We start from the raw sequence: 12,291 nt of genomic DNA, 5'->3' as shown, positions 1-12,291 counted from the left end.
GAAATATTAACTTAATTAAAATATAGATTCCTGCAAATGAATGTCTCAATAAGAGACTGCTCACCTTTCAGTCAAGTTTGTAGTCATCAGTGGATATAGACTGTCTTGAAATCCGGTACTGGGTCCATATATATTCTAGAACTTTCTCCTCTTCACTCTATCTTAGTCTCTCATACTGTGAATATTTTTTTTCGTATGTACATAGAGTGAAGCTGGCAGAAAGAATCTAAACTGGTACAAGGAGATACACATGCATGATTGATATGAAAGGAGTTTCATATCTACAAGAAAGAAGAAGTGAGCAAATAAGTACCTCATTTCACACAAAAGCTGAGCTAAGCTGCAGCTGACAGGCTGAGAATAGACTGGCTTTGTTCAGATCCAGTCTTGTTCAACAGAGACAGCTGAAATTGACAGTAATGGCAGCATTTGTGCTCTCCTCTGGGTTTCTGGGTTTCTGCAGGCCATGTAAAGCTTGCCTTAGGTAGTGCACAAAAAGTAAAATTCATCCCATTCTCCAGGGCTCACTTACATGCTATCTTCATTGCTGTGGATCACCCCTTAACACAATAAGGTACAGTTTTTCATAGACCAACTACTAAAAAGAAATGAAGCCTTTTGTCTCCCGCCTAAGCTAAATGTACACAGACAGTCAGAGTGTTCTGTGGGGAAGGTAAGCATATAGATAATATCGAATAGTAAATTCTCAAAGCACATTACTCAGGATCTGTCTCCGCAGAATGCCAGCTTTTTGTTAAATCAGGTCTGGGTAGAACTGGCATTTCTAAAGATTTCTGTAGAATGAAATGAATATTTCTTAAGATAAAGAATGGAAAACAAAAGCACTGCAATTCCCTTTTCCCTGCAGACCCTTAAGTCTTTACACGAATTTTTCGTTACCCAATTTAACTCTTCTTTCCATAGGGAGCTTGAGAACTGTAGTAGCCCTTCTCTTTCAGAATGGTTAAACGCTACTGTTTCTTGAAATCATGAAAGCAAGTGTATTGTTTTCCTCTGATTGAAGACCTCACTCCATATCTTTGGATGTCTGAAGTGACTGGCTGAGCATATTTGTCTCTGGGGCTTGGGAGGAGAAGAAATGAATCTGGGAGGGGATGGCATGTGTAATTTGTTTCACATGAAGCACATATTTGGAGGAGGGAAGAGAGAAGAAAAAAGGGAGAAAGTGAAGGGATGTAGAAATGGAGGAAAGATAGCAAAGAGCTTGAGTAGCCTGATACTATAAATGGGAAATCCAAGTTCAAACCTAGTCAGACATTAAGGCAATCAGAAGTGGGTGAGTGACTGCAGGGACAACTGTCTTTCCCACCCTAGAGTCCTCCAGGCACTTCGTCTTCAGGTAGAAGGTGATTCTCAAGCATGATTTGTCTTAGAACAAAGAACTAGAAGTAAGTGAAGAACCCTCTCTTGAGTGGGAAATGAGGAGGGAGGCTGCTCCTCCTAACAGAAAGTTCACAACAGCCCGTACCTGATCAAATAGGGAACATGAAACTTCAAAGGGAAACATCAGTGCACTGATTGACACATTCTCCTTTCTTCTTTTCCTGCCTTTATCAGTTTTTATGGCTAAATAACCAAACTTCTTCTAGTTGGTCAAAATGTAAACCTAAGCCTATTTGGAATATAACATATGATTTATATACTTATAATGTATAATATTCCCAAAGGTATTGAGGAATTTGAAATCACTTACAAAAATCCATGGAAGGATCACATATTTGAAAATAAAACCATGGAACACTTTTAAGAGCAAAAAAAGAAATTTCCATCAATTTTAATATATGCATATTGTTTATCATGTTGCACATGTATAAATGATTGTGTGTATATATGATTAAAATATACACATAGAGTTTCAATTGCAATATATGACAGAAGATGAAGTTTACTCTAAGATGCTGTTTTATCAAAAGATAAAAAGTAAAGTCAGGAAACCTAATTTATTAGAAACAAGAGATACTATTTGGGAAGCTAAATGCCTTAGCTGAGTTAGTGACCAGTATCACATGCTTCTATTTCATTATAAAAGAAAATTAAAACTGTAATCATATAATTAACTCTAAGGGGATTTGAGAGAGAAAAAAAGTAGAAATATTTTCAGCTCCTAAGAGAAACCATATATCTATAAATGGGTACATGGGAAATGCATATTTTCCTTGAAACATCTGTTTATGCAAAGAAATTTGCTAGCACACTTATATTTCCATAAATAAAATGTCAACTGCAATATTTTACACTTAGGGGACACAAAAGAGCTATCTAAAATTACTCCATGGATGGGGGATAAATTACTAGTTTTTTTAGGCTTATTTCTCCCTGATTCCAGAGCAATTATAAGTCTGATTCAGTGAGATTACAATAGACAGAGGCAGAGCTGAAATATGGAGACTTATACACTATATTCCATTAAACTCTTGGCATCATAATGAACAATATAATTCTGCCACACAACATTCTTCTACTCATTGATTGTCATTATCAAACCCTTCTTCCTATGAGAATGGCTCTCTCTCTTCTCTCTCTCTCTCTCTCCTTTTCTCTCCCTCTCTCTCCCTGTCTAAACACACACACACACACACACACACACACACACACACACACACACACACTCACTCACTCAGTGATACAACCCCGCTTACATGAAGCAGTAATTCTACTCTGTTTTAGCTCAATATGCCAACCTTGAAGCTTTGTCCTCTTTCATTCCAGAAGAACTAAAGGAAAGCCTTTGCATACCACTTCTAAATGGTTGTTGAGCCCCATTTAATCATTTAACAGATTAGACTTCAATCATATAAGAATTTGGAGACTAATGTTCTTTACTTAGAATTGTAGGTTAACCTGCATGTGATATGTAACTTGAAACAGGAGTGTCGCTGACAGCTGCAGCCTAAAGGGTGGGGCTGCAGGGATGTGTGGTGATAACTCACAAGAACGAGGGAGTGAGTGCTGTGCTCTCCATCTATCTTATGGAAATTCATTTACTGATTTAACCTGAGTAGGAAGTGCTGGCACATGGAAGAATGTAAAAGTCTCCTCTTTTGCTACAACCAGCCAGAAAAGACATCATGCAAAAGAAATGCTTACATTAGGCTAAACCAAAGTTACAGGGAATCTTATTGTCAGAAATAACTTCCATTAGAAATTCACCCGCACAATATATATATAGCCAACAATTGTGAAACTAAACTGAAGCAAAAAAAATCTGAAAAAAAGGTCTTAAAGAACCCAGAATGTTTAAGTGTGTTACTTGCTCTTATGTTTATTAGGAAGTATACACTTAAGTTTTATGTATCAGAACTGTCTCTTGTAGTTTATTGATAGTACCTGTGCACAATATCTACTAAAATGTGAGTTCAGACACTCCCAATAAAACCATGCTATCTTTTTAAGGTACTGTTTTCTGATATTGTTAGAGATGGGTGCTTCGGCTTCGTGGGTCACCTCCTAATGTCAGAGTAAATGTTCTGCTCCCCGGAGTGGATAAACCATGTCATCAGTCTTGTTACACAATTCTGCTTTAGCAAGTTGAATTACTATAACTGTATGTGAAATGTTTCCATATCTCTCATAGTGGATTTTCTAATCCTTAAGTTACATCTTTTTTTTTTTTTAATTTCAGACACAACTATCTCTTAATTGTTTAATGTCCATAGACCAAGACAGATAATTGACCAACGTGTTCTAGAAGTGTAGTGATGGATTTGTATTCACTTCTCACTTTGTGATCTTGGAAAAGTTATTTAACCTGTAAGCCTCCATTTCTCTACACATGAACAAGTATTATTACAGACCTTGTGGAGTTGCTAGAAAGATTCAACAAATTTTGTCACTTATCTCACTTTTCTCTTGTTACTGTTTTCGAATCACCGTATATTGGAAACAGAAAATAAACACTAATACTAAAAAGGCCTTTGTCTTGAGTTTGAACTTTGTCTTCTATTTCTGATCTTGTACCTCTTACCTGTCATCTAGGAATCTGATTTACCATAGAATAAGATTGACCTTTGGTTTTGTTTGTCCTCCAAGGATGCTATTCAAAGTATAGCTACTGCATGCATAGAACTCTTGTAGCATCTCAGCTGGGCCGTCTTCGTCAGACTCACCTCTTCTACTGGCCAATGTGGCCAGTTTATCTCCAAACTATGCAAACTATTGATTGGTTTAAAAATTATAAATGGTAGCTATCACTTTGAAAACAAACATAAAAAGAGGAAGTAGAAATAAAACAGAATATTTCCAAAACTGACTTTTGTTTTTTTTTTTACTTAAAAAAAATGGAAGACTGTAAATGAGTTATAATCGAGCTTAGGGTAAAAACACAAACAGAACAGAGAAAGTTGCAAGGAAATGAGAAAGAGATTATTGTTAGAAATCTGAGTGTATATATATATTTTTTAAATACTACGCAGCCAATAAGAATTTCCAAGATGACTAGGCAAAAGTCGGTGTCCATCAGCCAAAAAAAAGCAATTAAAGATTTTGCAATGGATATTCTCTGTAACATGTATGTTAATGGTGAGACAGAAAAAAAAAAAAAAAGAAGAAGAAGAAAAAGGAAAAAAACCTCGTTGACAGGTGAGAATATATTATTCAGAAGTCTCTCACATGGGATTCAAGGCTTACGAATCTTTTATTTGCATCCAAACCAACTGCAAATTCAAATCTGGCAGTCCTGATGTTGATTTGAGGTGACTGGGTGTTCTAACACACTGTGGATGCTGCTGTAGCTAAGAATGGTATCCCATGAGGATATGGGCTTTAGTAGTCAGGGGATGAGCTTGTAACATCATCTTTGGACAAGAGACGTATGCTGTATGAAGAGGAGGTTGGAACTGAGGACTCTAGAACAGATGCTTTTTTTTGCTGCAAGAGGGACTAAAAACCCCTCATTCAAAGACTTGAGGAAAAGGTCAGGTAAAAAGTAACACTTTTTGTGAGATAATGAGAGCCACATTCTTCAGAGGCAGAATTTACTTGTACATACCTTATATTGAATATGAATCTCCAAAGTGAGAATTTAACACAAAAACTGGTCTGTGAGCAATACATCTAGCCCACTAAAGACATCTTCATAAATCAAGAATGAGGTAATATTTCAGAAAAAGTCATCTTTAAGTTTATTGGACCCATAAAGAAAACTTGCAAACCACACAGGTTATGAGGGAAAACCAAACAAAAGCATCAGAAAGATTACTAGTCCCAAGAACCTGAGATAATAAGATAATTTGAGAGACATTATAAATAAGTTTAAAATTATTTAGAAGATAAAAATAGAAATAGAAATCAAAATTTACAAAAGATAGCATAAAAATAAAATAAGACAGCTTTCAAATTTACTAACCAGGACTTCAATTAAAATCTTAATAGGTAAGTTTAGACTAGACACTGCTGAACTGAATATAGACGTGGGAGAACTCTTTGATATGCAGTACTGAAAGATGGAAATGAAAAAAGTAAATAAATAAATGAGCAGTAAGTAAATAGCATAATTAAATAATAATATCCATCAAATACCCAAAAGGAGATATAGAAGTAAACTGAGAGAATGAAGAAAGCGAAAGAATGCAATCTAAAGAGATAATAATGGCTGAAAATTCTCCACGCTCAGTGAAAAATGTGAATCCCTGGATTGTAAAAGCATGCCAGGTCCTGAGCAAGATAAACACAATTAAATCCATACTAAGAAATTCTTAGGGAAATAATAAAACACCAACTATTGGGGATAAGAGTAAAAAATGGAATAATATTATTCTCACTGTACTGATGGAAAAATAACTATCAACCTAGAATTCTCTGCACAGTAAATTGTCAGTCAAAAGTAAGGATGAATTCAAGGTATTTTAAGTTAAAAGAAATTTATAGTTCACAGATTTTTACAAAAGCAAGTTCAGGAAAAAGGGATATTGCAAAAAGGAGAAGAAAATACAATATGCAATCATGAGCACATAAATATATAAACATAAATGAAAAACTAATAAGGCATCTACTGAAAACCAAAATAAAAAAAATAATGACAAACTTTGGATTTTAAAACAAACCAGAACTAAAATTCTAGAACACATTAAACAAATAAAACATTATACGTTTCCTCTATTGTTGGTAAGGAGGGTGGTGGTATTAACTCTAAACTTTTGTGGGTGCATGTTATATTTGAAGGGAAACCATAAAATAATGCAAATAAAAGAAAGGATTCTAAACAAAGGGAAAGAAGTAAAAACAAAGGGGGAAAAACACTCAATAAGTTTAATGGAAAAAAATATTTAAAAAATAAAATAACAGAATAATAAAAATAAAACAAAATGATATTAGGAAGAGTTCAACTTATTAGTATTTACAGTAAATATAAATACATTAATTTGCCTTTTAAATGATATAAATTCACAATCTGATTAAGACATACTATTTTCTTTAATTTAGGTTTAGTTTATTTGTTAATTGTCTGTTAAATAAACATCTAAAACATAATGATCCACAAAGTTAAATGAATTTAATGCTCACCATCGCTCCCTTTATTATAACTTCTACAGTGTGACGTCATTTTGATACTTTTATTGTCTCTTTGTGATCTGTGCTTTATCATGAAGTGTTCATAGATGTGGTATTATTTTATTTTCAGTTGACGTTTTTTAAATAACTGAAAATTCACACACAGTTGTAAGAAATAATCCAGAGAAATCTTACGTATCTCTGACACAGTTTACCCCGATAGTAACATCAAAGCTATATACAGTACAATATCATACCTGGGGCACTGACAAGGACATCACTGTACATGAATCCACCAGCACAACGATCCCTCCTGCTGCACTTTCAAAGCTGCACCCATCTCCCTCTCACCTTCACCCCTTCCCTGACCATCCACAACTACTGCTTTGTTCTCCGTGTCTACAGGTCTGTTATTTAAAGAACACTGTCTAAATGAAGTCATATAACATGTAAGTTTTGGGGATTGTCTGTTTTCACTCAGCAGTATTCTCTGGAGATTCACCCAAATTAGTACTTGTATCAGTAATTCGTTCCTTTTTTTTTTTTTTTTTTTCTGAGTAGTATTTTCCCCTATGGTGGTACCAGAATATGTTTAACAATTCACTCACTGAAGGACATCTGGATTTTTCCAGTGTGGGAACATTAAAAGTAAAGCTACTATAAACACTTGTGTACAGGTTTTTGTGTGAACATAAATCTATTTCTCTGGGATTGAAGCCCAGGAATGCAATCACTGGATCATATGGTAGCTGCATTGTTTTTGTCGTTGTCCTTGGTTTGTTTGTATTTGTTTAGGGAGGCGATAGTTTGTTTAGTTTGACTTCCATAGTGGCTGGGGTATATCTTTTCACATTCCCACCACAATGTGAGAGAGATCCAGTTTCTCATTACACTGGACAGACAACATTATTGTCTTGTATTTATGTATGTATTCATGTATGTATGTATTTATTTATTTACACAAACTTACCAGGATACTAATTGTGAAAATATTTTTAACAAGACAAGCTACAGGCCAGATCTTTGGACAAAGACAGCGTTCTTAGTCTGAATTTAAATTGTATAACTAGCTAACCAACTCTCTAACAACTTAGAGAGTTGCTATGGGGAGTGCTTTTTTTTCCTTTTTTCTTTTTTATCTAGAGGTGGTTTTGGGATGCCCCGTCCTGTTCTTTCCAATAAATACCATGTTTCCCTGAAAATATGAGCTAGCCAGACAATCAACTCCAATGTGTCTTTTGGAGAAAAATTAATATAAGACCCAGTGTTATATTATATATTATTATTATATTATGTTATGTTATGTTATGTTATGTTGTTTTATATTATATTATGTTATATTATATTATATTATATTATATTATATTATATTATATTATATGACCCGATCTTACATTGTAGTAAAATAAGACCGGGTCTTATATTAATTTTTACTCCAAAAGATGCATTAGAGCTAATTGTCCGGCTAGGTCTTATTTTCAGGGAAACACAGCATTTCTGATATTTTTTGTATTTCTCAAATATCTCTGAGCCATACATTTTACTTTATTATTTAGTTGTTTTTGTCTTTTGACCCTCTTCACCCATTTCTGCCATCACCACCACTTGCCACTCTGGTAACCATCAATCTGTTTTCTGTATCTATGAGCTTGTTGAATTTGTTGTTGATTAAATTTTACACATAAGAGAGACCATATAATATGTTCATAATGCCTTCAAATTCCATCCATATTGCCACAGATAGCAAGATTTTATTCTTTCATTCTTGCACCATACACAACAATTAACTCAAAATTGGTTAAAGATTTGAATACAAGACCTGAAACCTTTTATAAAACTCCTAGAAGAAAACATAAGTGGTAAGTATCTTGTCATTGGTCTTGGTAATTATTATTATTATCATTTTTAAATCTGACACCGAAAATTAAAGCAACAAAAGCAAAAATAAACAAGTGAGACTACATCAAACTAAAAGACTGTGCACAACAAAATAAGAAGTCAGCCTATTAAATGCAAGAAAATATTTGTAAACCATTTACCTGGCAAGGGGATAATACACAGAATATGTAAAGAACTCCTACAACTCAATAGTAAAACAAACAATCTGATTAAACATGGGCAGACGTTCTAAACAGACGTTTTTCCGAAGAAGACATACAGATGTCCACCAGATACATGAAAAGATGTTCAATACAATTAATTTTCAGGGAAATGCAAATCACAACCACAAGGAGATATCACTTCATACTTGTTAGAATGGCTATTATTAAACAAAAAAGAAATGAGAAGTGTTGGTAGGGATATGGAGAAAAGTGAAGCCTGAATATTGTAGGTGGGAATGTAAATTGATGCAGTCACTATCGAAAACAGTATGAAGGTTCCTCCAAAAATTAAAAATAAAATTAATATATGATTTGGCAATTTCACTTCTGAATATTTATCTGAAGAAAACAAAAACACTGACTGAGAAAGATATGTGCACACCCATGTTCATTGAAACACTACTTACACTAGTCAAGATATGGAAACAACCTAAGTGTCCATCAATAGATTAATGGATAAATAAATTGTGATATATATGTATATTATTCACATATATAGAGAGATAGATATGAATATCATTCAGCCTATTTTTTCTTACAGCCATTCTTTTGGTAGGTGTGCAATGATAGTTTATTGTTGTAATTTGCATTTTTCTCAGTGTTTATAATGTACAACATCTTACCACGTGCTTTTTTGACATTTGTACATCTTCCAAGTCTTTTGCCCATTTTCTAATTGGATTGTTAGTTGACTCCCGAGTTTTAAAAATTCTTCATATATTTTAGACTCTAGTTCTTTGTGAGATATGTGGTTTCAAACATTTTTTTTCCCATTCAGAAGCATATTTTTGTTCCATTAACAGGATGTTGTACAGAGCAAACTCTCTTAATTTAATTTTTAGTCTTAATTACTATAGTTATGTGATAAGTCCTGAGACCAGTTAAACCATTTTCTTCCACTTTATTTTTTTTCCAAAATTGTTTTAGCTATTCTAGTTCCTTTGTCTTTGCATATACACTTTAGAGTAATAGTATTTATATCTACAAAAAGATCTTTTTAGGCTTTTGATAGGACTTGTGTTAAAACTATATATTAATTGGGGGAGAATTAACATCTTCATTTTGATGTCTTCCAATCCACAGACATGATGTTTTGTCATTAATTTAAATCATCTTTAATATATTTCAAGTGTGTAGTTTGCAGCATATAGTCCTGGGCACCTTTTGTAAGATCTGCCTAAGTATTTCTTTTTTGAATAATTGTAAATGGTATTGTATTTTTAATTTCGGCATCCATGTGTTCAATGCTAGCATATAAAAATGCTATGTTGAACATGTATTCTGCAAACTTACTGAATGTAACTATTAGTTTTAGAAAGTTTTTGTAGATTTCTTGAGAGTCTCTCCACATACAATTATGTCAACTGCAAATAGAGACATTTTATTTCTTTTTTCCATACATACATATATATATATATATATATATATATATATATATATATGTATATATATATATATATATGCCTTACCTTTTCTTTTTCTTCTTCTTTTTCTTTCTCTTTTTCCTTTCTTTTCCTTTCCTTTCCTTTCCTTTCCTTTCCTTTCCTTTCCTTTCCTTTCCTTTCCTTTCCTTTCCTTTCCTTTCCTTTCCTTCCCTTCCCTTCCCTTCCCTTTCCTTTCCTTTCCTTTTCTTTCCTTTCCTTTCCTTTCCTTTTTTCCTTTCCTTTCCTTTCCTTTTTTTCCTTTCCTTTCCTTTCCTTTTTTCCTTTCCTTTCCTTTCTTATTGTGCTGTCTACAACTTTCAGCACTTTGCTGAGTAAGAGCAGTAAGAGGAAGCAGTTCTACATTTCCCCCACTCTTAAGGAAAGAAACATTCAATATCTTTACATATTATCTGTCTGTTGAGATTTTCTAATTCATTTGAGTCAGTTTAGGGAATTTGCATGTTTCAATAAATTTTTTCCTGTAACCTAGGTTATCTAATTTGTTGGTGTACAATTGTTTGTAATATTCTTTTCATTCATTTATTTTTTTTTTATGAGATAGAATTGTCCCACTTTTATTTCTGATTTCAATTACTGGTGTCTTCTCTCTTCTTTGTAAGTATAGCTAAAGGTTTGTCAATTTTGTTGACCTTTTCAAAGAACTAACTTTTAGTTTCATTTATTGTATTGTTTTTCTATTTTATCTATGTTCTAATCTTCATTTTTTTCCTTCTTTCTCCCACCCTGGGCTTAATTTGCTTTACATTTTCTAGTTTCTTAATGTGTAAAGTAGGTTATTAGATTGAGACCTTTCTTTTTAATATAATCATTCCTTCATTGTATCTCATAAATTTTTGAATATTGTAGTTTTGTTTTCATTAATCTTTAAGTATATTTAATTTCCATGGTGATTTCCTCTTTGAACATTGGTTGTTTAAGAATGTTTGGTTTAATATTCACATATCTGGATTTTCCAATTTTTCTTATTTTATTGATTTCTAGCTTCATTCCATTGTGGCTGGAAAAGATACTTTGACTAATTTCAATATTAAAAACTGAGTGAAAGTGGAATCACTGTGGGAATTCAATAGAACGGATGTTGCAGTTCAAGTTCAAAGGCCATCTGCTTATAGAATTCCTTCTTGCTTGGCGGAGGTTAGGTCAGCTTTGTTCTATTGTGGTCTTCAACTAATGGCATGAGGTCCACCTGCCTGCCAATTTTAAATGTGAATGCCATCCAAAAAAATACCCTCACAGAAACATCAAGAATAATGTTTAACCAAACATTTGAGCAATGTAGCCCAGCCAAAGTAACCCATAAAACCAGAAATATAGTGATTAGTGATTAAAAGCTCATGCCTTAAACTCATGTAGACCGATTCAACTTACTTCACTAAAGCTCACTTTCTTCTACTCTTTCTTCTCTTTCTTTTCCTCCGCCTCCTCCTCCTCCTCATTATTATTATTATTAGTAGTAGTAGTAGTAGTATCATTATTGTTATATTCTTATTCTCTTATTCTGTTTTCTTCATGTTCTTATCTTGAGGATTATGGCATTATTGCACATTTCTAAGGAGAGTGAGCTTTTTATAAGATAGTATAGAGAATGAGTTGATAATGCATGTAAAGCCAGGCTGACTCTGGTTCATAGTAAGGTCCTGAAATTATGCTGTATCACTTTTGTTATTATGGTAGTCCTTATTTAAATAGTAATTCATCTGATTGACACTTACTGTCCATTTTATCTAAAATAGCACTCCCCATTGCTCATTGACCCCTTTCCTGCCTTACTTGTGTCCTCCCAGTACTCTGGGAGGGCAGGGACCCTTTCATTTTGGTCATCACTGTATTCCTGCAAAGTCCCTCGTAGATGAATGTAACTGGAAAAGAAAAAGTGAATAACTGGATCATTAACATCATAGAAAATAGATACCTACTCCAATCACTTTTACTTCTTATCTTCATGTCTGACTATCTTTCAAAGGGTTTAAGGTACTTTTTAAGATTAAGCAAAAAATAAGCAACTAGTAAAAATAAAAAGCAGAATAATAGAAAAAAAGAAATAAAAAAGACTTTTGTCAAAATAGAAAAATTTACCTATTAATTAGATCAATACGGAAATGAATGAATGAGTCACAAACAATGAGAATATATTTAAAGCAAAAGAAAAACAAGAAGAAAGGGAAATCTATATTTAGCACAGGACTGATAATCACGATTTATTTTAAAAACTCCTGCATTTTAATAATGTAAAT

This window comes from Rhinolophus hipposideros (assembly GCF_964194185.1).
Source record: "Rhinolophus hipposideros genome assembly, chromosome: 6".
NCBI lineage: Eukaryota > Metazoa > Chordata > Mammalia > Chiroptera > Rhinolophidae > Rhinolophus > Rhinolophus hipposideros.
The sequence above is the reverse complement of the archived record's forward strand: the minus strand, read 5'-3'. Positions refer to the sequence as shown.